At 34.6% G+C, this 26,514-nt stretch overlaps 1 protein-coding gene across 6 annotated transcripts in view; it reads right to left on the bottom strand.

Annotated features, from left to right (window-relative positions):
* LOC141387346 (retinol-binding protein pinta-like) overlaps window positions 1-18,882 on the bottom strand; it is a 32,162-nt gene extending 13,280 nt beyond the window's left edge. For 2 of the 6 annotated variants that reach the window (XR_012408547.1, XM_073956910.1), the window contains exon 1: window positions 286-383. The gene's annotated coding sequence lies outside the window, so the exon portion shown is untranslated. Of the gene's footprint in view, window positions 1-285; window positions 384-18,613 lie in introns of those variants that run through there. The other 4 variants (XR_012408548.1, XR_012408549.1, XM_073956911.1 and 1 more) reach the window with 4 other exon arrangements.
* Window positions 18,883-26,514: the final 7,632 nt, after the last annotated feature.

The following is a 26,514-nucleotide window of genomic DNA, read 5'->3' as shown; positions in this document are numbered from 1 at the left end:
ATAATTATTATAAGTTTCAGATTATTTTATGTACACACATATGTACATACTGGCATGTATGTATGTACATTTATCACTTTGTCATTTTCTAATTCATTTAGTTTTATTGATTATTTTATGTTATTGCTGTTTTTACGCGCGATTAACATTTGATAATTATACAGCGAATTTATTGTGCGATAAGGCAAGGAAAACTGCAATGCATTTCATTTCATTGTCGTTGGAGGGGCCACTTGATAAAATATTTTTTTTATTTTTTATTTAAAGAACTGAAATTTCAATCACCTTTTTTTCTCTCTCAAAAATTTATTTTGTTTCCAAATACTATCACGACGCGCGTCTCTTGTGTGTGCAATTATCGCATCGAGGGTAAGGCAATGACTGCCGGTCTATCATGTTTTTGTTTACATTGAAACCTTAAAAAATATCGTCTACTGGTTGTGCTTAAATCAAAAGTAATCGTTTATATTGTTCTTAGTATCGCATTGTAACAAGCATGACTGACCATTTCTTCTGATAGTCACTGGTAATCGTAATATGCAGTGCATTGACATTGCGATTGGTCGAAAAATTTTGGTCGTTTGTATAGATTTTAGGTCCAGGCAGACTAACTAAAGAAGAAGAATCAGTCGGCTTTGCCGACAGCTATGATTTCACAAAAAACATTAACAGGAAATGTGGACCCAAATGCACTATGATACCCCAAATGCCTATAGTTCGATCCTATAACCCTTTTTTTGAGTTACCGACAATAATCAGCAACATCGAAACGCGAAATTTTGAATGAACAGTTCAAACAAATGTTGACAACACTGTTGCTATCGGTAGAACTTTTCGATTACTTGTTATTGGTCGAATAAAACCGTTAATTACCGAAATTATAATCATATTAATTTTACCGAGTTACCATGGTAGAACAAATATAAGGTAAAGTAAATACTACAACAAATACAACTCAACAACAACCACAAAGGAATTTGTTTTTGTTTGTAACGTTACTGTCACCAGTACATGTAAACAAAACATGGAAATGTTTATAAATTATTGGAATTTATAAAACTAATATTTTTCACATTTGATTGAATATTTTGAAAAACATGAATGAAAATTCGTTACATTTTCAATTTGAATGTTTCCACATCATTCCACTAAATGCATAATTTCTCGCAGAAAGTAGAATTCTTGCAAAAATGTTTGGGGTCGCTGGAAATTCATTGAAAAAGGAGAAGCTGGTTCAATCTATTGTTTTTGAAATCAAAGAAGCACATGTTTATTAGGGCTTTATTATACCCTCAGCATTTATACTAACGAGGGTATATACACTTTCATACGGGCAAAATGTGGCTCATCGAAATAATGGCTTTATACCCCAAGTATGTTTGGACGAATGTGTTTCAGACAATTTGGAGCCGATTTAGCAATGTCCGTCCGCCTGTCTGTCTGTCTGGCTTGCTGGTGCGCACGATATTTCTCGAACGGATGAACCGATTTGGTCCAAAATTTGGCTTTCAAATTATTTTGTCCAAACTTAGTTTAAGTTCGAAGATGGGTTATATCGGTACCTCCCCCACAAAAGTTCTAAAATGTTCGGAAAATTTGTGCGCACGATAACTCTTGAAGGGAGTAACCGATTTGCTCCATACTTTGCACGTCGTGAAATTTCTACCAAACTTAGATGAGGTTCCAATATGGACTCGATCGGCCCACGCCTTCGGGTACCTCCCATACATAGTTTCGGAAAAGTTCAGTATAGGGTCTGCTCTCGAATCGCTTTGTTTTTTGCTGCAACAACTTGTGTTCACTACCCCCCATACGACGCTACAAGTTTCATCAGGGGCAAGTCCATACTTCCTGAGAAAATAGCCTGAAAGATGCAAAAAGCCCCTATGACACCGTGTGTAGTGGTTGGAGAGCATGATAACTCTCGAACGGATCTGCCGATTCGATCCAAAATTTGGCCTTCATAATATTTTGTCCAAACTTAGTTTAAGTTCGAAGATAAGCCATATCAGTTCACACCTTCCGGTAACTCCCCCACAAAAGTTCAAAAATATTCAAAAAAATTGTGCGCACGATAACTCTTGAAGGGAAGGACGGATTTGGTCCATACTTTAATCATCCAAATATATCTGCCAGATATAGATCAGTTTTGAATGTGGACTATATTTGCTCATTCCTTCGGGTACCTCCCACACAAAATTTCGGATAAGTTCACTTTTAGACCTGCTCTTGACTAACTTTAATTTCTGTTGAAGCAACTTGTAATCGCTGTCTCACTTACAAAGGTAAAATTTTTTTCAGTGTCAAGTCCATACTTCTTGGGAAAACAGCCCGAAAGTTGTAAAAACCCCCTATGGCACCTTATGTAGTAGCTGGAGAGCACAATAACTCTCGAACTGATCCAAATTTTGGCTTTCGTCATATTTTGTCCAAACTAAGTTCTAAAATGGCCCATATCGGTCCTCTCCTTAGGATACCTCCCCCACAAAAGTTCAACATTTGTGTCCAAGTGCAGTTTAGGGTCTGTTCGGCGATCCTTTGCAAATTTATACCGATGATGTTTTTTGGTCCTGCTTACAGCCATATACATGTGTTTTCCGTGGACAAGTCCATGCTTCCTGGCATACTGGTCCAACAGGTGTACGATAACCTACTGAAATGACTAGTGGGCGCGATATGTATCGAAAAGATATGACTCTCAAAATAAGATCCACTTCCGTAATGCACTAGGCCGGCCCATTCCCTCCTCCGCAAAACTTTTGAACTTTAATCATAATCCACATTTTTGCGGCAAGTTCAAATGTCCAAAAAGTGCCAGTTAATTCTGAAAAGACCCTAAATACATTCGATCTGACCGTAGATGAAAGTTCCAATTCACATAGGCTGAAGGGATATCTCTGTCGGCAAAGCCGACTTATACTTTTTTACTTGTTTTTTTTTTTTTTTTTAATTTAACAGAATACCCCACATATTAACAAACGTTGTACCGCCTCTATAAGCGGTGCTTTATTGTGCGGCATTGATATAAAGAGTCTTTCTTGGAAATAGTGTTTTTTTCGGAATGATATATTTTTTCCTCAAAAAATATATATCCCTAATGTACATCGAAATAGAAATAAATATATAAAACGTCGTATGGAATTTGACACTAACGTTACAACCCAGCTCAGTCAGCTGTGTATTGCTTTTATCTTTTATTGTTCCACCATGCCGAGTTACCGACAAACTCAAAAAATTAATTAGAGAATAGCTCTACAGAAAATGTAACTAAAAATGTCTTCAATCGGGCAGTACTTTTTTATATGGGGATATATAAAAGTGTGGACCTATGTTGACAATTTTTGGTGGAGATGTTTTATGACCACTGCGAACTTCAAATAGCGGGTAGTTCAGTAAAAAATAGCTGAACCCTCAAATTCTCAAAATACCGAAAATCGGGGGGTACTGTTATAGGGGGCTATACTAAAACATGGACATATGTTGACAATTTTTAGTGGAGAAGTTTTGTAGGTTAAATCCTCAAAACACCAAACATCGGGAGGTACGTAACATGGGGGCTATTCCAAAATATGGACCTGCGTTCACAGTTTTTGGTGGAGAAGTTACGTGACTGCAGGGAGCCTTAAATGTCAAATTACGAGTAGTTCAGTCAAAAAATGTAGGTAAAATCCTCAAAATACCTAAAATCTGGAGGTATCGGCATGGACAATTTTTGGTGGAAAAGTTTTTTGGGCGCTAGGAACCTCAAATGCCAAATTACAGATAGTTCAGTCCAAAAATGTAGCTAAAACCCTCAAAATACCGAAAATCGAGAGGTAACGTTATATGGGGACTTTTCCAAAAAATGAGCCTATATAGACAATTTTTGGCGGAGAAGACTGCAGGAACCTCAAATGTCAAATTACGAGTAGTTCAGTCCAAAAAATTTAGCCAAAATTCTCAAAATACCGAAAATCGGGAGGTATCGGTATATGGGAGTTATACCAAAACATAGGCCTAAATCAGATATCAAATAACTAGTAGTTCAGGTATAAAAATGTAGCTTAAATCCTCAAAATACCGAAAATCGGCAGATATCGGTATATGGGGGCTACACCAAAACATGGACCTATATTGACAACTATTAGTGAACAAGTTTTGTGACCACTGGGAACTTCAAAAGTGAAATTACCGCTATTTCGGTAAAAAAAAATGTAGATAAAATCCTCAAAATACCGAAAATCGGGTGGTATCGGTATATGGGGACTATACCAAAACATAGGCCTACATCCAAAATTTTTGGTGGAGAAGGTTTTTGGCCGCTAGTTACCTTAAGTGGCATATTACAGATAGTTCGGTTAAAAAATTTAGCTAATATCCTCAAAATATCGAAAATCGGGAGGTACCGTTATATGGGAGCTATACCAAAACATAGACCTATATTGACAACTTTTGGTGGAGATGTTACGTGAATGCAGATATCAAATAAGGAGTAGTTCAGTCAAAAAATGTAGGTAAAATCCTCAAAATACTTAAAATCGGGAGGTATCGGAATGTGGGCACTATACCAACACATGGACCTATGTTGACAGTTGTTGGTGGAGAACAGTTTTGTAACCATTGGGAACCTCAAGTGTCAAATAATATATAGTTCGGTATACAAATGTAGCAAAACTCCACAAAACACCTAAAATCGGGGGTACCATTATACCATACCGTCGTAATTGGGGCAGCGTTCACTAAAGGCTTCGGTACATAAGAAGCTTGGCAGGCTGACTTATTTGCTCCGTTTCGGTACCACCCGATTTGCGGTATTTTTAAGGTTTTCGATTCATTATCACCCCAAAAAGGGCTGAAATTTTGTCGGTATAGATCCACGCCTTCATATAGCCCCCATAGAACGGTACCTCCTTGTGAACCCTGAGGTTCCTAATGGTTACAAAACTGTTTCGGTTTGTGGCCACAACCTTCAAAATTTCGAAAATCAACCACCAAAACGGCTGAAATTTGGTATTTAGTCTACGTTGTAGGTAAAAACCTTTCCGACTTCCATGGGGTTATAAAATATTCCAGAAGAGAATAATCAGTATAGGTCCACGTCTTGGTATGTCGTCATATAAGCGTACCTCTTGATTTTTGGTATGTTGAGGGGTTTAGCCACATTGGAAGTTTGTTATTTAGTCTTATTTGAGTTTAAAAACTTTCCGCCAGAAATTTGTCGGTATAGATCGGCCGGGTCGAACTTGTTAACGCCGTTATTACTTGTCATTATGTCAGAAATGAAGCGGTGCAAGAGACTTCTTACGTACCGATGCTTTAACTACTGCAAACATTTAAAAATGATCTGAAACCTGGCCTTAAAACATATTTTAGGGAACAATTTTGTGTGAGAAATTCTAATTTTAAACCTGATCGGTTACTTTTTTCGAGGGTTATATTTCGCGCCAAACTATTAAACTTTTATGATGGAAGCAGTACACAGATGTGTCCCATCATCAAACTTGATCTAAGTTTCGATAAAATATTATGTGGGGCCAAAGATTGGACCAAATCGTTTGATTTGTTCGAAAATTATCCTGCACACCAGCCACACAGACAGAGGCCGTACAAGGCTAAATCGACTGGAAATTGATTTAAACAGATTTCGTCCAAGACCACTATGTCTATAACTCACATTTTTGATCGTATCTAAGTATCGTTAGCCTAAAGGCTGAATGTAAAAAAAAACATCCGGGTTAGGAGGATGCAGTTTGATTTTCTGGACCACCTTATTGCGCTGATTGTTTCTTGTTATACAAGAACATGGGAACTGGAGGTCAGTAGATTCCACAACCCATTATTGCTGATTCTTAATCGGAACTGAAACGAATCAACTATTATTATTTTATCTTTTATCTACCTTTATTGACACAAGAAAGCAATTACAAAAGGAGATATATGCTTGAAATGCTCCACATCACTAATGTACCGACGGAAAAAAGGATGAATTTTAAAACAGACACAGAACACTGTGCAGCAATTTATAGAAATGTCATAGAAAATCATAAATATGGCAAAAAACTTTAGTTAGAAGTCATCTGTGAAGAAAGAAAGTTTAAGTTGTCATCTATTGACTTGTAACAATGTAATTATTACATATTTGTTAAATATTTTTATTTATATTTACATATACATAAGTAAATGTTTTTTTTTTTTTTTTTGTTGTTCTTTTACTTAAAGACAAATCTCCCTGATGATGATCGTCGAAAGCGATCGAAATATCGGAAATAAATACAAATATAAAACAAAATAAATGTTTGTTTTATTATGAGGACCTTGAGCCGAACAACAGATTGAAATAATAAAAAAAAAATTATCTACATATTTTATTTCAATTGCCTTTTTCGGGTTTCAGATATCAGAAGAAACGCAAGAAGAGAGAGTTCTTGAGAGAGGGATCTGGTTGAACTTTACAAAAGGGATCTCAGTTCTCTCAGTAAAGTGACGGAAGAAAAACATAATGTCACCCTTGCAGCCGCCTGTTTCCTTAAGCACAGTGAAGGCGGCTAACAATTGAGAATAAGTTCTCATCCTGCACAAGGTTTGCTCCAGTTCTCCAGATAAAGCGTGCTTACCAAGAAGCTTTCTTTTAGATAGCCTGTGGATTCCTTGTTTGACATGGTGTTGAAATTTCAATGGCCTAAGCGGAATATTATCGTTTCAGTAAACTTTGTGGGACGACAGCTTTGAGCTTATAACTTCATTTTGCTCGTTGATGCTACTTTGTCATTCACTCAATGACTATCTACACTGCTGTCGTATGAGTCTGTGCTACTTTCGAAACAATCAGATATCGCTGAGCTGGGGTAGTAGTAGGGGTAGAAAATCTTCCTGCCGAAAATTTGGCAATAGTGGTCCATGTTTTGACACAAGTATCGGCCGATCATCCAATTGTATTTGAATAAATAAGCCTTGAGGTTGAGGGTAGGCTGAGTTCTTTCATAAACCAAGGGAAACAGATTATTTCATTTTATTTCAATATCAATTCTGGAGGAGGGAATAAAAAGTTTGGCGCGACCGAACTTTATGCCGTTTTTTTTTTCAAAATTCAATGAAAAATTATTTATTATTTAAAATATTTACCCATTAATAGCTCAATATATGGTATGGAATGGTAAATATGGATTGCAAGTTCAAGGTCTTTTTTAATTATGTATGAAGGTTGTTGCTACCACTTACCGTTGCAATACTCATTGTTCTTGAGTATTCTAACAGCGTTGCAAAAAATTGTTTTATTGCAACATTATCTTAAGTTGGTCTAAAAAGAGATTAGCCAATCAATAAACTGTTTAAATCAAACAAAGCTAATAATCTAATAATCTCCAAAAGAGAGAGAGATAGGGAGAGATATGAACTCATTAGTGCAACCGTACAAATAATTAGAGCAATAACAAAGTAGAAATTACTAAAACAAGTAAAAAAGTATCAGTCGGCTTTGCCGACAGAGATATACCCTCAGCCTGTGTATATTGAAATAATTTTTTCCCAAAAACCGTATGTATTTAGGAGGGTTTTAAAAATTGTGGGCTTTTGAACCGACAAAGATGTTGATTAGGATTAAAGATCAAAAGTTTTGCGGAGGAGATACTAAAAGGAATGAATCGACATTGACCATTATGGATGTGGATCTTCAGCCACTACATATGGTGCCATAGGGGGTTTTTACGTACTTCGGGATGTTTGCTCAAGAAGTATGGACTTGCACCTGAAAAACTTTTACCATCGTAATTGAGACAGCGAATGCAACTTGCTTCAACAAAAATCAAAGTGATTCGAAATCAGGTCTTAAAGTGAACTTATCCAAAATTTTGTATGGGATGTTCCGGATGGAGTGGACGAATATAGTCCATATTTAAACCTGATCTATATCTGGTAGAAATATTAGGATGTGTAAAGTATGGACCAATTCGGCCACTCCCTTCAAGAGTTACCGTACGAACAATTTTTCCGAAAATTTTTGGACTATTGTGGGGGAGGTACCTGAAGGAATGGACCGATATGGCTTATCTTCGAACTTAAACTATGTTTGGACAAAATTCTACTAAGGCCAAATTTTGGACCGAATCGGCAGATGCGCTCGGGAGTTATCTTGCGCTCCAACCACCTCACACGGTGTCATAGGGGTTTTTTGCAACTTTCAGGCTATTTTCTCAGGAAGTATGGACTAGCCCCTGATGAAACATGTACCGTCGTATGGAGGGCAGTGAATACAAGTTGCTAAAACAAAAATCAAAGCGATTCGAGCAATGGCCCTAAACTGAACTTTTCCGAAATTTTGTGTGGGGGTACCCGAAGGAGTGGACCCATTGAGTCCATATTGAAACCTTATTTAAGTCGGATACACGTTTCACGATGGGCAAAGTATGGACCAAATCTGTTACTCCCCTCAAGAGTTATGGTGCGCACAAATTTTCTGAACATTTTCGAACTTTTGTGGGGGAGCTACCGGAAGGAGTGGACCGATATAGCCTATCTTCGAACTTAAACTAAGTTTGGGTAAAATATTACGAAAGCCAAAATTTGAACCGAATCGGTTTATCCGTTCGAGAGTTATCGTGCGCTCCAGCCAGCCAGACAGACAGACGGACGGACATTGCTCAATCGACTCCAAATTGTCTGAAACACATTTCGTCCAAACATACTTGGGGTCTAAAACCATTATTTCGATGAGGCACATTTTGCCCGTATGAAAGTGTATATCACCAATATTTTTGAAAATGTAACATAGCTGAAGCCAAGGTTTACCCTTTAAGAGCACGCGACTTGTCATTTTATATGATACAAATTAAATATTTTTGGATTAAATGAAATGTTTTTGGACGTGGCAAAAAATATTGGCCTTAAAAGATAATTTGCGTGGAAGCTGTGGCTATATTTATGTTAAGAAATGGGTAAAAATGGGTTGAAGCCAACATGTCTTTTTTTGTTTTCTCTCGATTTGCGAGTAAACCACACTTCTCTCGATTTTCCTGTCAAAGTAAAAGTAGAAGCAAACTAAATAAGGATCATCTCACTAATGTATTACTTGTCAAAATTTGAACTGCTTCTACCATTAAATGATGCTGACATTTTGAAGCCAGATTTACAGTGTTTTTTGAAATTTTCTTCTAATTTCATTCCACAAACAGGTTTTTCAAAAAGCCATATATAAGATTGTAGTACTTGCGATTCTGAGTTATTTAATACGTATATTGTGAATGTAGTCTGCACAGCTTCATAGAAATCTGCATCTAAATGCAGAAATTTTATGCGAACATTTTTCTAAAAATCATATTTTTCGGGTCTAATGCTTGCAATTGTCTCTAGAATAGCTCGTATTCCATTGCACATTTTAGTTTTTTACGTTCCGGATCCAATAAATCATTCCTCGTGAAAATCCATCTACTAAAACGCGAGTTACGAGAAAATCCAAAGTAGAAAAATCACCTAAAATAGGTTTTTAAAATATCGCGTATTTTATCGCGTTTTCTGCGGATCGTTTCCACTGCAATGAAAAAACTAGTGCAGCATCTTCGTTTTAGCGGAAACAGAGATTTGAAAACTTCGCTGATAAGGAAGCTACATTAATTTTATCCCAAAAAATAGTGTGTGATGCTACATGCACGGTTCTTGATTGATCGCCTTCAAATAGATATATATCGATGTAGATTTTCATGGTGGACACTGAAATCGGATGCGGACAAAAATTGTATGCACTTTGCGCAAATTAGCGATATTTTATAGGTTTTTTAATGCTAAGATGCAGCCGATGTTACATCCAAGAGTCCAAATTATATTTCGAAAAATATATACAACTTAAAAGATATGGTCTTGCTGTACATGAAAATCACATGCGGACAAAATGATTTTGATCATTATGCGATTTACACCTATTTTAAAATGCATATAAATTAAAATGGGTAATTTGACCTCTATTTCCATTTCAGAAGCTTTGAGATATATCCTCCTCAACCCAATTACCTTTCCTAATGGGAAAGCTTTGATAAGAATGTCAATAAAGCAAAATCCGTCTATTTTATTGGGAGATTTAAGCAAAATGAAGGAAGTATGCCCGCAACAACCAAAATTTGGCTCGCCACCAGATTCGTACAGGGAATTTTTTTTTCTTAACCTACTTATCAAAAATCGTTGCTGTAGCGCGAAAAAAATGTATCTTTTTTTCTGAAATGGAATATGAAATAATTGGCAATATTCGTGATATACCCTCGTTAGCATAAATGCTGAGGGTATAAAAACTATTCCAGTTACATATGTCTACTTAAGCTATTTATAGCGAATATACTGTTGAAATGTTGGTTTATTTGTAAGTTACCTCCCGATTTTCGGTATCTTGAGGATTTAAGCCACATTTATAGACCGGACTACCTGTAATTTAACATTTGAATTTCCCAGTGGCCACCAAACATATCCACCAATAATTGTCAACTTAGGTCGACGTATTGGTAAAGCCCCCATATAACGGCACCTCCCGATTTTCGGTATTTTAAGGATTTTAGCTACAATTTTTAACCGAACTAGGCGTTGTCTGCCGCTCGAGGTTCCTAGCGGCCATAGCATATCCCCACAAAAATTGTCAATATAGATCCATGGTTTGGAATATCCACCATATAACGGTACCTCCCGATTTTCGGTATTTTGAAGATTTTATATTCGTTTTTAACCGAACTATCTGTAATTTGAAATTTAGGGTGCCAGTGGTCACAAAGCTTCTCCGCCAAATAATGTCAACATAGGTCCACATTTCGTAGAACCCCCTTATAACGATACTTTCCGGTTTTCTGTATTTTGACGATCTTAGATACAATGTTTAACCGAACTACCTGTAGTTTGCCATTTGAAGTTTGCAGTGGTCAAAAAACTTGTCTACAAAAAATGTTCAATATAGATACAGCCACATTATCTTATTAAAATAGATGAAATTTAGTATTTAGTCTTCTTTGGTGCTACACAACTATTCCTTAGCAATTTTTCAGTATATGTCCACGTTTTCATATAGCTCCCATAGAATCGTAGCTTTCGATTTTCGGTAGCTTTAAGGTTTCGTATTTAGTCTTCTTTGGGGCTACAAAACTCCCTCTTCTGAAATTTGTCAGTATAGGTCCACGTGTTGATATAATCACCAAATAACGGAATCTTCCGATTTTCGGTATTATGAAGGTTTCACGCACATTATCATTTGCTGTCAAAACATATTTTTTAATCAAAAATAAATAACAAATATTTCACTTCTATCAAGAAAATACAAATGTGTACAACACATTTATTTATGCTTCGCGAAGAATATTCGCACAAAAACTTTTGACAGTAAATGAAGACTAAGGAGATAACCTTACTAACTGAACCTTGGCCCCCATGTAAAGTTACTCCCCGATTTTAGGTGTTTTGAAGAGTTTAACTATATTTGTTGACCGAACTCTCTGTAATTCGACATTTGAGGTTCCCCGTGGTCACAAAACTTCTCCACAAAAAATCGTCAACATAGGTCCACACTTTGATATAGCCCCATATAAATGTGCCGCCCGTTTGAAGACATTGCATGTTTTATCTTATTTAGGTATTTGGGGTATCCGTGGGCACAATATATCTCCACCTACATTTTTGGACAGGAAAGCATAAAACTATTCCATTTAATATTTATTTTAGAAAACTTCATGATGCTTTTTTATTTGTTCTAATTCAAATTTTATTTATGCATTTCCATAATCTTTTCAAATATTTCAGTTCCTTTTCTAATTGCATTAAATGAAACCATAAATTATCTTTTTTAATGGTTTCAAAGACAATTGCCATCAAAAAAGGCCAAGTGCCTTGATTCTGAAACCGCATGCTTAATTTATTATCAATTAAAGTCCGCGAACAATTAAACCAAATGTCTGTAAATTCTTTCATCACTATCTCTAATTCTATGACTTCTATAGGTCAAATTCAAGAATAATTTATATCTACCATTTGAGATTAAAATTAACAAAAAAAAAATGATTTAAGGGCCATGGATTTGTGGCCTGTGTTTTTTTAATATTGTTGAGGATCTATCACATTAACGAACATCCATTTGTTTTTTACTCCAAGAATGCTGTTGATCAATCAGTTCGAAGTTTTTATTTGATTTAAACATGACCTTTAATTTAATTGCGCTAATTAATAGATTTCAGCAATTTAGTTCCAAATCGTTCCAAGTAGTTCCGACACCGACATAATGTTCGTTTTTCTTCTAGCCCAGTCAAAATAGACATGCGTATAAGGGGGAAATATCAAATATTTCCACAAAACTGAATTTTGGTGGAGAGCTATGGTTTACCATTAGAAGCATTATCCTAAAAGTCCCAATCGATCCAATGTGTGCAAAAAAGTTATTCGAGATCAAAGGACATTTTTGAGGCATTTTTCAGTTTTCTGATTTTTTCAAAAACGATAAGACTTAGCAAAAACCGGCTAAAATAAAAGTTGTAGACTTAACAATTGTCTAGTAGAGTTGGGTAATCTAGTTCCTAGTTCCTTGTACTAGTTCCAAAACGTATGAGTAACAACATGAAATATAACGTGTGATGTTAAGTACACGCAGATTGTTCAAAGAAAAAATGTGGGCCATTGGAACTGCGAAGTGAACGAGATAGTTCCATATAGTTCCTTTGGCACAACTCTATTGTCTACATGAATGCACATTATTATTTTTAAACAATAATTACCATTTTCGAGATATCGTAATCTAAGTGCCAAATTAAAAATTAGCCTCGTAAATACATTATGAGGCGTACCGGTTAAAATAACCACCATGTGTTATGTATTTCCATAAGATTTTAAACGATATCCACTTCGAAGTAATCGCTTCAGTAGAACCGGGTCTAACCCGGATCTTTAATCTGGTCTTTCGGGTCAAATAGTCGGATAATCAGATCCGCCTCCCATTCAATAATTCCTACCTTTGGACAAAAATTTAAAAATATTAGAGAGTTTTCGTTTGAGTCGTTCCCTTTGGGCTTACCTAATTTGGCATGACTCTTTCATGGAATAACTCTTCTAAGAACTCTCCGATTTTGTTGGAATTCTTTTTTTAAAGGTAGGTATGATTGCGCTCTTTACGGAGACATATTTTTTGGGGTACAGACCCGGTTACCCTGGTTATTTAAGCCAGTTCAGCTGAATATGTGGATACTCCCCTTATATGTGAATGTAAATGATGTGTTTTTACAGTGTTTGTCTGAAGAATGGTTCGTTCTAGAAAAAAATCATAAAGACAAAACTTGTAGAGAATTTTTCCCTCTACAACATTTGCTCGAATCACCGTTTTTGAGAAAAATTCCTCAAACCTAAAAAAAAAATTTTAAATTTAACCTTCAATAACTTTTTTGCATACGTGGGATCGATGGGTACTTTTAGGACATTGCTTCGAATAAAAATCCTAGCTGTCCACAAAAATTTAGATTTGTGGGAATTTTTTTTCAAAGTGCGATTTTCTAACTCATTTTTTGAGTTACAGAGAAAAATCGGTAACTTTAAAACGCAAAATTATAAATTAGAAGTTCAAATTAAAGTTGACAACACCGTTCTTATCGGTAGATAATTGAGACTACTTTTATTGGCCGCCAACTTACCGAATAATATCGTTAATTACCGAAATTATAAGTATGTATTTTCATTTTAACGATTTTTGTCGGTAACTCAAAAAATAAGTTAGAAAATCGCACTACTGAGGTTTTGTTTTTGACAACAAGCATTGAAAAATGCAGGAGACGTGGACCTATACCGACAGATTTCAGGCGGAAAGTTTTAAACTACCAACGAAGACCACATACCAAATTTCAGCCACTTCAGTGTGATAATGAGGCTAAAACCTTTGAAATACCGAAAATCGGTAGGTTCCGTTCAATGGGGGCTATATCAAAGCGTGAACCGATTTAGTCCATACCAAACATCCGAGGAGTAATATAAACTTCTATACCAAATTATAGAGTTATATTTTTAAAATTGTGATCTGTATTGAAACTACAAACTCCCAAATTCAGATAGTCGGGAGGTACTGTCCTATGAGTGCTATGTATATGAAGACATGAACCTATACCGACAAATTTCACGTGGAAAGTATTATACCCACGAGGAAGACTGGATGGAAGACGTTGGATATTGAGACCACAACGTTCAAAATATCGAAAATCGAGAGGTACTCTTCTATATGAAAACGTGGACCTATACCGATAATTCTCTTCTGGAATATTTTATACTTACATTGAAGACTAAATACCAAATTCAATCCATTTCGGTTTGATAATGACGCTGAAACAGGGTTTTAAATGCTAACGCCATATTAGCAAGAGCACCGAATATTTGCTGCTTTACCTGCTAAAATTTCTTTGAAATATGTTTAGCAACAATGAACAACGGCAACATGTAACAACAAATTTTACAAAAATATTGCTAGCGATGCTGATGCTATTGTTGCTGTAATAAAACAGCATCGGACAAGCATATAGTTCATTTATAGTTCTAGCCATAAATCCTCAACTGGAATTAATAAATCCAGTACAAATCTCATTGCATTTAGATATACCTTTGGCGGATTTAAATGGCAGTCAGCTGATTTTTGTTCATAGCACAATTGAATTTTAAATGTCAAAAGATGTTGTTGAAAATTGAATTTGTCTCAAAAAACATACGGCAAATTACAAATTTATTGTTTAATATTGAAAATGTTAGCACATTATGCTGCTAATGCTAACTAATGAGCAAATAATGACTTATTTTATCGTTTAGACATCGTAAATATTAGTCTTGGTTGATTAAAATCAACTTTGTATATCAAAGCAAATTTAATTTTTCGCCTTTTTACAAATTTTGATATTTTAAATTATTTTTGTTGTAGCAATTTACCGATGCATCTACCCTGTTTCTTGTGCGAGCTTGCAACTTTCTGAATTTTTTAGCAACATATTGCAAAGAGTTGTAAACGAGGATTTATGCCGGATTTAAAACAAATCCACTCAATACGAGGATTTATTTTTGTATGGGAAATCTGGTAGATTATGGCCGGATTTAGCATATAAAACCTGATAATGCGCTAAATACGGCTAATGAAGTCATACCTAATACTCATATTTTGCACATGATTATCACATATCAGAAAAGAGAATAAGCAACAAAGTTTTAACGGCTTATACGCCTGTTAGACTATACACTTATAACATGGTTAAGTGCATTATCTCGAGTTACTTGACGTATATTGTATGAAAATTATAACTTAAATCGACTGGATTTGCTAAATCCACCATAGTATAAACGTACTATTAGCCAGGTTTTCAGCAAACAATTGTTTTTGAGATCAGGGTTACCGGTGTAATGCATTAAAAATCATGATATAATTAATTCTACTTTCAAAAGACATGTGAATTTTTGGTGAAGACGTTCAGTACATATTTTTTTATGTTTCACACGGGTATAAAGGAAAAATTGTATTGACAAATTTTAAAAAATTAAGAAAAAATAGTAAACATTCGAATCCCACTACCAAATAGGCCTTAAAATGTTTGTAATTAATCGTAGTTTAATACAAAAAAATTCAAGAAAATCGAAGAGTACAATCATTGGTAAAAAATGATTTTAAATTTCAAATCGCAAAAATTTCATCCAAGCCCACTGTGCAAAATTGGTTTATATTTTTTATTAGATAGCTGATGAAACAACAAAAAATTCAAAAAAGATTTTTTCTATTTGGACCAATATTAAAGAAGTTGGGAACATTTCTTTACATAGTTTTCACAGAATTTGGCATTTTCAAGGCGCGACATCTCTGTAACCGTTAGTCAAAAAATTCTTAAAATATGAGTTGTTGATGAGCAGTATCACCACAGCAAAAAATAAAGGAAATCAAAAATCTCATCTTAAAAAAGTGTCCGGTTTCACTCAGAAACCCCCATATGTTAACGCTTACATCTTTTGCTTGTCAGTTATGTACATTAGGGTGATGACTTTTTGACAACCTCGTATCATATTTTGATGAGTTTTTATTTAATATTAGATAAAAGTTTAATTTTATAAGGTGATTCGATAACATATCACTTTGAAATATTTTTTTTATTTATTTTATTTCACTGTGCAACATTTTTGAGCCAATCGCGTGCAAACAACTTCTGTCCAGAATTTTATGAAAGTAGAGGACCAATAGGCAAAAACCATATTTGGGTTTTGTTTTCTTAGATCGGGTTCGGTTTTTATGGCCTCATCTAAACATGCTTAAGTATCGAATTTTTAAAAGAAATCGGGGCTGTATCTCTGAATCCAATACGAATCTTGTTTTGATATCTGCAGCAAACTTGTAGATAAGAGCAAGAAGAAAATATTTGGAGGAAGAGTGAACTCGAAAAACCGCATTTATTGTCTCAAATTTTATAATATATCTAAAAATTCTATATTTTTTATATTTCGCAGCGTATCTCTCAAACTGTTAAATTTTTCTTAATGTTAACTTTAAGGAAAATATTCTCTGAAACGTAATACTCAACTCTTCAGAACATTATATTGTTGTAAAATTCCTCTATCGCCTTGTTTATAGCAAATTTTTTAACAACAATTTGGTAAATATTTCAATAATTCATGGAAATCCCCAACATGAGAAAAAAACAGCCTGTGTGAACATTGTTTGAAATAAGTTTTGTAAAAGGTATGTTATGAAAGACCCCTTAAACTACGTGAAATAACCATTTTAGACTTTCAGAATGTTCTGAAGAATTGGTGGCCACTTTATTTGGAAAATTTTTAGAATGATTATTTGGTTAAACTCCCAACAGTTTAGTTGCTACTGACCGGAATTTCAGAAATTATGTAAACTTTTCTATATTTTAACGAGTTTGATGCGATAGATACAGTTTTTCCTAGTTCATCAGTTTGACACATAAGTTCTACTACTTTAGGGCTACAATATTGCTGAAGACTGCAAAGCAAAATTCTTATTAGTTTTGGAGATAAAGGCCCGATCACAGGAAAAAACGCTCATTTTAAGTCGGTTTAGACGAACCCATAAAATCTAAACCCGATATAAGAACACAAAACCCAATTAAGGTTTTGGTAGTCTCAATATTTACTTTCAGAAAATGCCCATTAGCAGTTGCTTGCATTTCCAGTGTGGCACAGTGTTTTACAAAAACTCATCGAAATATGATATTGGGAAACGAGGTTTATAAAGGTCATAACCCAAGTACACACTCGCTCGTCTTCATTATAATAATTTTTTCCAATTTAACTTTCAACATGCATTCAAGGCATATTTATATAAGGTAGTAGTGACAATCAGCTGTATTCCTACTTTTTGTTGTAAATTTAGTTTTCAAAATGTAATAGGGTCTACTCATGAAATTTGAAACTTCGAAATTTGCTACCATAAAATACTTCTTTTCATCCTAAACGTGTAATAAAAATTACCTACGACAGTTCTGAATGCTCACGGTGCTCTTGAAACAATTTTAAATGGAAGGTGCTTACACCTTGGAAGTTTTTGCGGATTCTGAAACTACAATGTTCATAGATGAGAAAAATCAAAAAACAAAAAAATCGCCGGAGCGCTTTTTAAATAAACCGCGATATAAGTTGAAATTTTTAGGGGTTGTTTAGGTTTTCACGATTTTGCTTAGAAACCGCATGTCCTATCAAAATGGGACTAAAGAAAATTTTGTAGCTATGAAAATTCTCTACAAGATCGACACTTGTGGTATTTTCGTAGTTTTACCATTTTTGAGATATAGAAGTTCAAATTGGGACAATGCACTGACTGTATCGCCCCCTTAAATCCCTAAAAATGTCAACGTAAATCGCGATTTATTTAAAAAGCGCTCCGGCGATTTTTTCGTTTTTTGATTTTTCTCATCTATAAACATTGTAGTTTCAGAATCCGCAAAAACTTCCGAGGTGTAAGCACCTTCCATTTAAAATTGTTTCAAGAGCACCGTGTTCTTTTTATTTACATTTTGTACTCAAATTTGTTCTATTTTAAAGGGTTTTCAAAATGTATTTATGTTTTTCTTGAAAATTTTTGGAACGACCCTATTATTCAATATTTTCTTTGACAATTAATTTTCAAAACAACATTGTTGTTGTTTTTGTAAATTTGCTAGTTGTTGTAATTCATGCACATGATACAATAAGAAGGTAGCATTATCAGCCCAGCTGGTGGTAACATAATGAGTCAATTGCATTGAATTTATGTCAAATTTTGACATCTTATGTTACCAAAAACGGCAGTTGCTGCTACCTTCTTATTGTATCATGTTCATGCATATACCATATATAAATTTGCCTTGCTTGCATTAGAGTCGTACAGTACGTTTAGACTATATCAAATAAATCGAGATAATGCACTTAATCATCGTATTATGGTATAGTCTAAACCCAGCTTTAAATGAAACAAACTTTATTTAGCCAAAATTTCATTCATTCGTGCAACAGGGAATATTTTTGAAAAAAAAATCAAAAATTCATCACCCTAATGTGTATATTTCTATTTTTATTTATTTTCATCAAATTAATGAATGTCCGTCATTGCTTATTTTAAACTGTTATAATGCAATTAAAAATTATTATTTTTTATATGTATGCATTTATTCATACAAACCGGTACCAAATTCTTTCGCCGGACGAAAACTGGAAATATTGATTTATTCGCTGTGTTGTTCTGTGTTGTATATTTTTCTCTCTCACAAATTTCACACCTTTATTTATATCTTGCACTTATATTTGTGTATTCACTTTCGTTAACATAATGCAATTTATACAATTTACTTTTTTTGTAGCTACAATGTGAGTTCCAAATGTATTTTTGTATTGAAATGTTTGAAATGTGAAATGTGTCTATGTCAAATGTTTGGTTTTATTATCAAAATTGTCACAAAATCTGGTGCTGCCATATTTTTCTTTACCCACGCTGTTGCATCATTTTAAAGCACTGTATTATCGACAATGTGGTTGTTGTTTAAGCTAAACTATGTTGTCCACAACAAACTATTAATTTGAATTTAGTTACTACGAAGTACAAGCGGAAATATTTTAGGAGACATTTTCTTAAAAAAATAGAATTCAATTTGGATCATATCGCTGTCTCTGTCTAAATAGACAAACGTAGGGGCGCAGACACATAATCAGCATGGCATTCTCTCTGTTTGTGTGTCTGTAGTACCATGGTGTAACCCCCAGTTTTTGTAAAAATTTTTATTATTCTCACACGAAATGTCAAATTTTGTAGATCGATTTACTCGCTTTAGCGCAAATGTAGAGCGCTGATTTTTAAATGAGGAATTCTTAGCTATATATGGAACTCATCTACGAAAAATAAAATCTGTATGTCATCTGTGGGCTGAGCTATGGATGCCTAAATTATTACGAAAATAGACGAACGAACAAAAATAAGTTACAAAAACTGGGGGTAAGAAGCAAGATGTTTGCATGAATTACAAAAACTAACAATTTTAAAATGTTGTTAGGTTTTATGAAAAACACATTGTCCATGACATTATTTGAATACTAGGGTCCTTCCACAATAGTTCGGAAAAATATACAGGAAATAAATGGAAAGATTTATGGCCTGTTTCTCTAAGGCGATTCGAATTCAAATTCGTTCGAATTACTACCAAACTACTGTTGTTGTAAAAAATGTTTGTTTAATTGAAAATAAAAGCAATTTAAATATTTTTCAAAAAACCGAAGTTTGGTAGTACGAATTTATATTCAAATCGTCTTAGTGAAACAGGCCATTAAAATTTAATATTAATTGGCTTCGAATTTACTCTATATATAATGGCCTACATTCTACACTTCATATATTTATTATGTGGCGCTGTATAGAACAGATTAGAAATCTATTTCTATACCCATTCCGTTTGTAACTACTCGAAATAATCATTGTAGACCCCACAAACTATATATATTCTTGATCAGCGTGCAATTCTACATCGATATAGCCATGTCCGTCCGTCTGTGGAAATCACTCTAGCGTCCGAACGGGTTGCATTAGGTGGATGACATTTTGGTAGAATCCATTATATGTACGTAGTACTTTTGGTATTGAAAGCGGGCTATGTAGGTACACGTTTTCGTATAGCCCCTATACAAAGTGACGCGTGACGCGTCGTCGTTTTAAGGATTTTTTAAGATATTTGTCCATTAGCCTCATTATTACACCGAAATGGCTAAAATTTGTTATTTAGTCTTCGTTGGGGGTATAAAACATTCCCCCAGAAATTTGTAGGTTTAGGTCCACGCCTTCATATAGCATAGAACGGTTCCTCCCGATTTTCGGTATTTTGAAGGTTGTGGCCACATTAATCCACCGAAATGGCTGAAATTTGGTATTTGGTCTTCATTCCATATGAAATTTGTTGGTATAGGTCCAGGCTTTTATATAGCCCCCAAAGAACTTACCACCCGATTTTCGGTGTGTGTTGTGGCCTCAATATTCCTCAGAAATGCCTGATATTTGGTATTAAGTCTCCGTTGGGGGTATAAAAATTTCCCCCAGGAACTTGTCGTTACAGGTACACGCCTTAGTATAGCCCCCATAGAACGGTAATTCCATATTTTCGGAATTTTTAAGGTTGTGGCCTCAATATTCCACTGAAATGGCTGAAATTTGGTGTTAGTCTATGTTGGGGGTATACAACTTTCCAGCGGAAATTTGTCGGTATAGGTCCAATTTTTCATATAGCACCCATAGAACGGTACCTTCTGATTTTCGGTATTTCGAAGGTTGTGACCTCAATATCCCACCGAAATGACTGAAACGTGGTAGTAAGTCTTCGTTAAGAGTATACAACTTTCCACCTGAAATTGATCGGTATAGGTCAACGTCTTCATATATGCAGCTCCCATAGACGGTACCGCCCGATTTTCGGTATTTTTATTTTTTAGCCTCATTATTCCACCGAAGTGGCTGAAATTTTGTATGTAGTCTTTTTTAGGCTACAAAAACTTCCCTCAGAAATTTGTCGGTATACGTGCACGTTTTGATGTACTCCCCATAGAACGGTATATCCGAATTTTCGGTATGTTGAAGGTTTTAGCACCATTATAACACCGAAATGGCTGCAAGTTGTTTCTTAGTCTTCGTTGAGGGTATAAAACTTTCCAACTGAAAATTTTCGGTATAGGTCCATGTCTTCATATAGCCCCCTAGAACGGTACCTCCCGATTTTCGGTATTTTGAAGGTTGCTGTTCATTATCCCATCGAAATGACTGACATTTTGTAGTTAGTCTTCGATCCCCACCAAAATAGCCAATATTTGGTATTAAGTTTTTGATAGAAAACATTCCACCCGAAATGTGCCGGTATAGGTCGACGTCCTCAAATAGCCCCCCATAGGACCGTACCTCCCGATTTAAGGTATTTTGAAAGTTGTGGCCTCGATATACCACCAATATGACTGAAATTTAGTATTTAAACTGCCATGAGTATATAAAATATTGCAGAAGAGAATTATCAGTATAAGCCCTTTTCTTCAAATAACCCCCATAGAAGAGTACTTCCCGATTTTAGGTTTTTGAAGGTTGTTTTATCAATATCCCATCGAAACGGATGGTATTTAACAGTCCGTTGGTGGTATAAAACTTTCCACCTAAAATTTTCCGGTATTGTTCCATGTTTTTATATAGCCCCCATAGAAAGTTCCCTCCCAATTTTCGGTATTTTGAAAGTTTTAGCCACATTATTCAACGGAAATAACTGAAATTTGGTATTTAGTCTTCGCTGGAGTTACGAAACTTTCCTGTAGAAATTTATCGGTACAGGTCAACGTTTTATACAGCCTCCATAGAACGGTGCTCCCGATGTTGTTAACCATCCAAATCCAGAATATCCAGGTTTAGGTCTAGTCGGTATTGCCCAACTTTTTGTATTTCGCAAAATTGTAAATATTGGTCCATGTTTTGGAAAGAACAAAATGTCGCCCCATATGGGCTGTTTTGAAGGGAGTATTATTAGTTGAGATATATTTACTACTCCTGTAATAAAACGAAATTAAACTAATTGTTCCTATTCACTTCAATATAATTTGTGGTGGAAGGTATAAAAAGTTGGGCCCGGCCGAACTTAACGCTTTTCTTACTTGTTTTAAATTTTGGAATATTCTGGAAAGATCCTAATAAATTCTGACATTTTAGTTTATAAATAAAGTAAAAAACCAACTGATAGTCACTTAGGCCATGTTTATATTATAGCCTTTTGCAGGGTTAACCTTCTTTATGAGGATTTGTTTGACATATACGCAGAGGAATTTGCATTTGAATCCCAGTGGGTTTGTGAAATCCGGTTACATATAAACGAACTATTACACCTTGTCTTATTACACCATGGTACGTACCATGGCACAATATATAAAGTTGCCTTGTTTTGAACTTAAAAAAACTTTTCAAATTTATAAAGTAAACAATTGTAAAAGTGGCAAAACTTTTATATTAACACCAAGGATGTTCTATACCAAAAATCTATGATGTACTCACATTTTTTTTAATTTTTTTAATGGAATTGCAAAAGAAATTTGATTTTTACCATATACGGAATTTTACCAATTTCTGTGGGGTGATGCGGCTAAAACTCTGAAAAGAACGAAATCAGGAGGCACCGGTCTATGGAGCCTACATCAAAACATCCAAAGGAGTAGTAGATATCCGAGGAGTAATAGAAACGTATGTACTAAATTATAAAGCTTTATCTTAAATATTGCCAGCTACATCTGCGCACGTCCATGCTTTATAGGGTCTCTGACGAATATTTAGCTTTGTTAAAAACGGAATGACAATGTTAATTATACCCTCCCTATTATGAGCTTTGTTCCAGACCTAAAATTTTTTTTACAATTTTTACGACTTTTACACATTTTACCCGAAAAACCGTTCCCGTACACAAAAAAGTAGTAAAATGTTCACTTCTCTATAAAAAAAAAATTGCGCTGAATTACGCTCTCTTTAAAAACTTTTTACTCGACAAATTTGAGCGTGTAAAAAATAGTAACATGGTTGCCGGCGTCTGATTGGCTGGTACGCCGACTTTGACATTTGTTCCAGTTTTTTTTTACGTATTTTCCATTTTTCTGTTCCCGAACTATTTCAAAAAACTTTTGTGTGAGAACAATTTTTTTACTGTTCTCTCTTTTACTATTAAAAAGTACGGGAACGAAGCTATGGTGAAGGGTACATGCAGAGAAAAATATTGTTGGATATGACAACAACTATTATTGGATATGACAAAAATAATTGTTGTAATTAACAAAATCGATTTTTGGACTCACAATACTACATGCGGAATCTAACAATACGTTACAATACATATTTTGCTCTTCGAATATTGTTGTATCAATCATATTTTTTGAATGAAAATGTACCTAATCGAAAAAATGGTTTTGGACGACAATTATATTTGGGCCATCCGTTTCATACAATTTTGAGTCGATTCCGCCCTTATGTCGGGTTAACTGGTGCGCACGATAAATCTCGAATGGAGTATTCGAGTTTATTCCAATTTTGCACATCTTCCAGATGGTTCACTCCTATGGGTACCTCCCACATAAAATGTAACGTTTTGTTCTCAAAAGTGCCGTTTAAGAGCAAGTCTCCAATTGTTTTTATGTTTTTTTTTTTTGAGAGGGTTGTCCATATTTCTTGAGATAATGTCGCAAAAGCTATAAAAAACCATGTCGGCACCAACAAAATCAAAAAGATAACGTATGAATTGAGTTTCCGATTTGGCCTAAACTTTGCACATCGAAAATTTCTTCCAAACGTACATCAAATACCAAGAAGGTCTATCAATATTGGACAACACCTTCGTATACCTCACACACAAAAATTCTACATTTTCGCTTGATGGCTGTTTGAAGACAATTTTGCACTTGGAAGGAATGACTTACATTTGTTGAAAGAGCGGGTTGACGTTGTGATCATGCCTAAAAAGTTATAATTTTTATTTTGCTAATAAAAGCCAATACTTCCTGATTTGATTTTTCTATTTAAGCAATTAAGGCCTAGGTACATAAGCTGCCTCGCCTACTTGCCTTGCTTGCTTCTGATAAAAGAATAAAAACGAAAAGGGCAACACAGTTCGAAATTTGCTCGGCTTTCTTTATTCTTTTATTTTTGTTATGTCAGAAATGAAGCAGCATAGCTAGGCAAGCAGCACTTTTGTATTTGGTGCGTCAAATACATGAAATCGGTCGAAAATATAAGGGAGCTATATCGAAATCTCAACAGAATTCAATCAGGGCTTTGGAGTCGGAGTCTGGAGTCGTGAAAAAAGCTCGACTCCCACTCCGGGCAAAATGTTTTTTTCTAGATTTATCAAAAGACTTTTTATATTTTTATGATAGAGAGATGAACTTTTATAAAATTTTGATAAATCGTTTATTCATTTTATAGGAAATCCATGAGTAAAATTGTAAGCAAATGATTTATTATATTTAGTAATTGTTCCATGACAATAGAATTATAATTGCATCTTTCAATATAAATCGATTTCTTAATATACCATCACATTTATGACAAAACTTATATACACTCTGTAATACTAGTTTTAGATCCCACATACTTCACAATAGCTGTGTTCCTTTATTTACCTGAGGTTACCATTTGTTACCATTTTTAACCTGCAAAGCGTTCCTTAACCCCGAAAAGTGGCAAAACTGGAAGTAATTTTTAAGAGAGCGAGAGAGGAGAGAGAGCGAAAATGGCTTTCTCTTCTACCACAGGCTACCAGACAAATTTCTGCAGGTAAAAAATGGCAGAATTGATTTTTCGACTTTTGTTTGACGATTATTTCACAATGAAGAAGAAAATGGAAGAAAAACAGAAGAAAAAGTCGTACGCTGACAAAACTAAATTAAAAACTGTGAAATAAAAGACGAAAATTGATTTTTGTATGTTTCTTTTTGACATTGCTGCCAGATCTACAATTTTTCCGTTCCTTTACTTTTCTAGTAAAAACGTTCATGAGAGAGCAATTTTGACACTTTTCTCTTTTAAGACTCTTACCATTAAAAAAGTAAAGGAACAAAGCTGGTAGCCTGTGGTAGAAGAGAAAGCCATTTCTTAAAAATTGCTTCCAGGTTAAAAATGATAACAAATGGTAAAAATGGTAACCTCAGGGAAGTAAAGGAACACAGCTATAATGTGGAAAAAGTATTATAAGTTTATTTTGTCCACAATTAAGGGGTTATGGTCACTTATTGTGCACGAAAAATGAAATTTTTCATGAGTTTTTACAAGAAATCTACCAATTTTTTGCAAAAGATATTGTTTTCATCTGATTGATAACACCTTGAGCTACTTTCAGAATTTTTTTGTTGAAAAATATTGCACAGTTTTCTGACAAATGGCCGCCTACGAAACACTGTTTTTACTAAAGCAGTTTGCGGTGACCACAGTAGCTCGAAAACGAATAAACCGATCAGCATATGTTTTTGTGGGATCATTAAGAACATAATAATCTTGTACTCAAGCGAAACGGATTAAAAAAATACATTTTAAAAAAAATGTTGAACTATAGAATTCAAATATTCGATTTTACCTAAAAAAAGTTGATAGTTTTTTCGCCATAAATCCGTCAAATTTTTTTTTAAAAAAGTCTCTTGCTTAAGTACAATCTTTTTATATAATAATCCCAAAATGCCATTTTGAGAAAACCGTGTTTCAAACTTCGATACAAATCACAATGAATTTTCTCTTTCTAACGCTTTCTAATTTTTATCCGATCGACATATTCTATTCGCTTTCGTAAAATCTGTAAGTAACAAATTAATGTAGGCCCCCCTTTTGGAACATCAATTTTACATCGCATTGCATTACAAAATGCCTTAGAGAAAAGAACAGATAAACATATAGGGTCCTAGTATAGGAAAATTGGAAAAATTTAGCATATTTTATTAATTTTTAGTGGTATAGAAAATTACCCTCGGAGTCGACTCCGGAGTCGGAGTCGAAGGAAAAATGGCTCGACTCCGAAGCCCTGATTTCAATATAATTTGACAAACTTATTTTTAGACCAAATATTTTCGTCCGAAAATATATGTATATGGGAGTTGTATCCATATCTGAACCGATTTCGATATAATTTAGCAAATTTATTTCTAGACCGATTCGAACCGATACACTATTGCTATCGGTTAGAATCGGTCTACAAATAAATTTGCTAAATTATATCGAAATAGGTTCATATATGAATACAACTCCATATACATACATACATATATTTTCGGCCTTTGGACAAAAAATAACCGTCCTCAATTTTCACTAGGAAAGGACTAAATCGACTCTATGTATATCCCTAAAAGAAACTATGGGCCTATATCGTTTTCCTATGCATGTTACATACAAATGCACAAAGACATACATATATCCTTTACCACATTGGGGTCTAGGTTACAAAAATCAAAAATAGAAGAATCTTGCAGGTTCTGTAACAGAGCGCAAATTTCCATAAAAATTCATACTATCAGTACTTCAGGCGTATTTCCATTAGTAAACAAAACCATCAA

The sequence above is a fragment of the Musca autumnalis genome, unplaced genomic scaffold (assembly GCF_047663935.1).
Source record: "Musca autumnalis isolate F117 unplaced genomic scaffold, ASM4766393v1 scaffold_5, whole genome shotgun sequence".
Lineage (NCBI taxonomy): Eukaryota > Metazoa > Arthropoda > Insecta > Diptera > Muscidae > Musca > Musca autumnalis.
The sequence above is the reverse complement of the archived record's forward strand: the minus strand, read 5'-3'. Positions and strand labels throughout refer to the sequence as shown.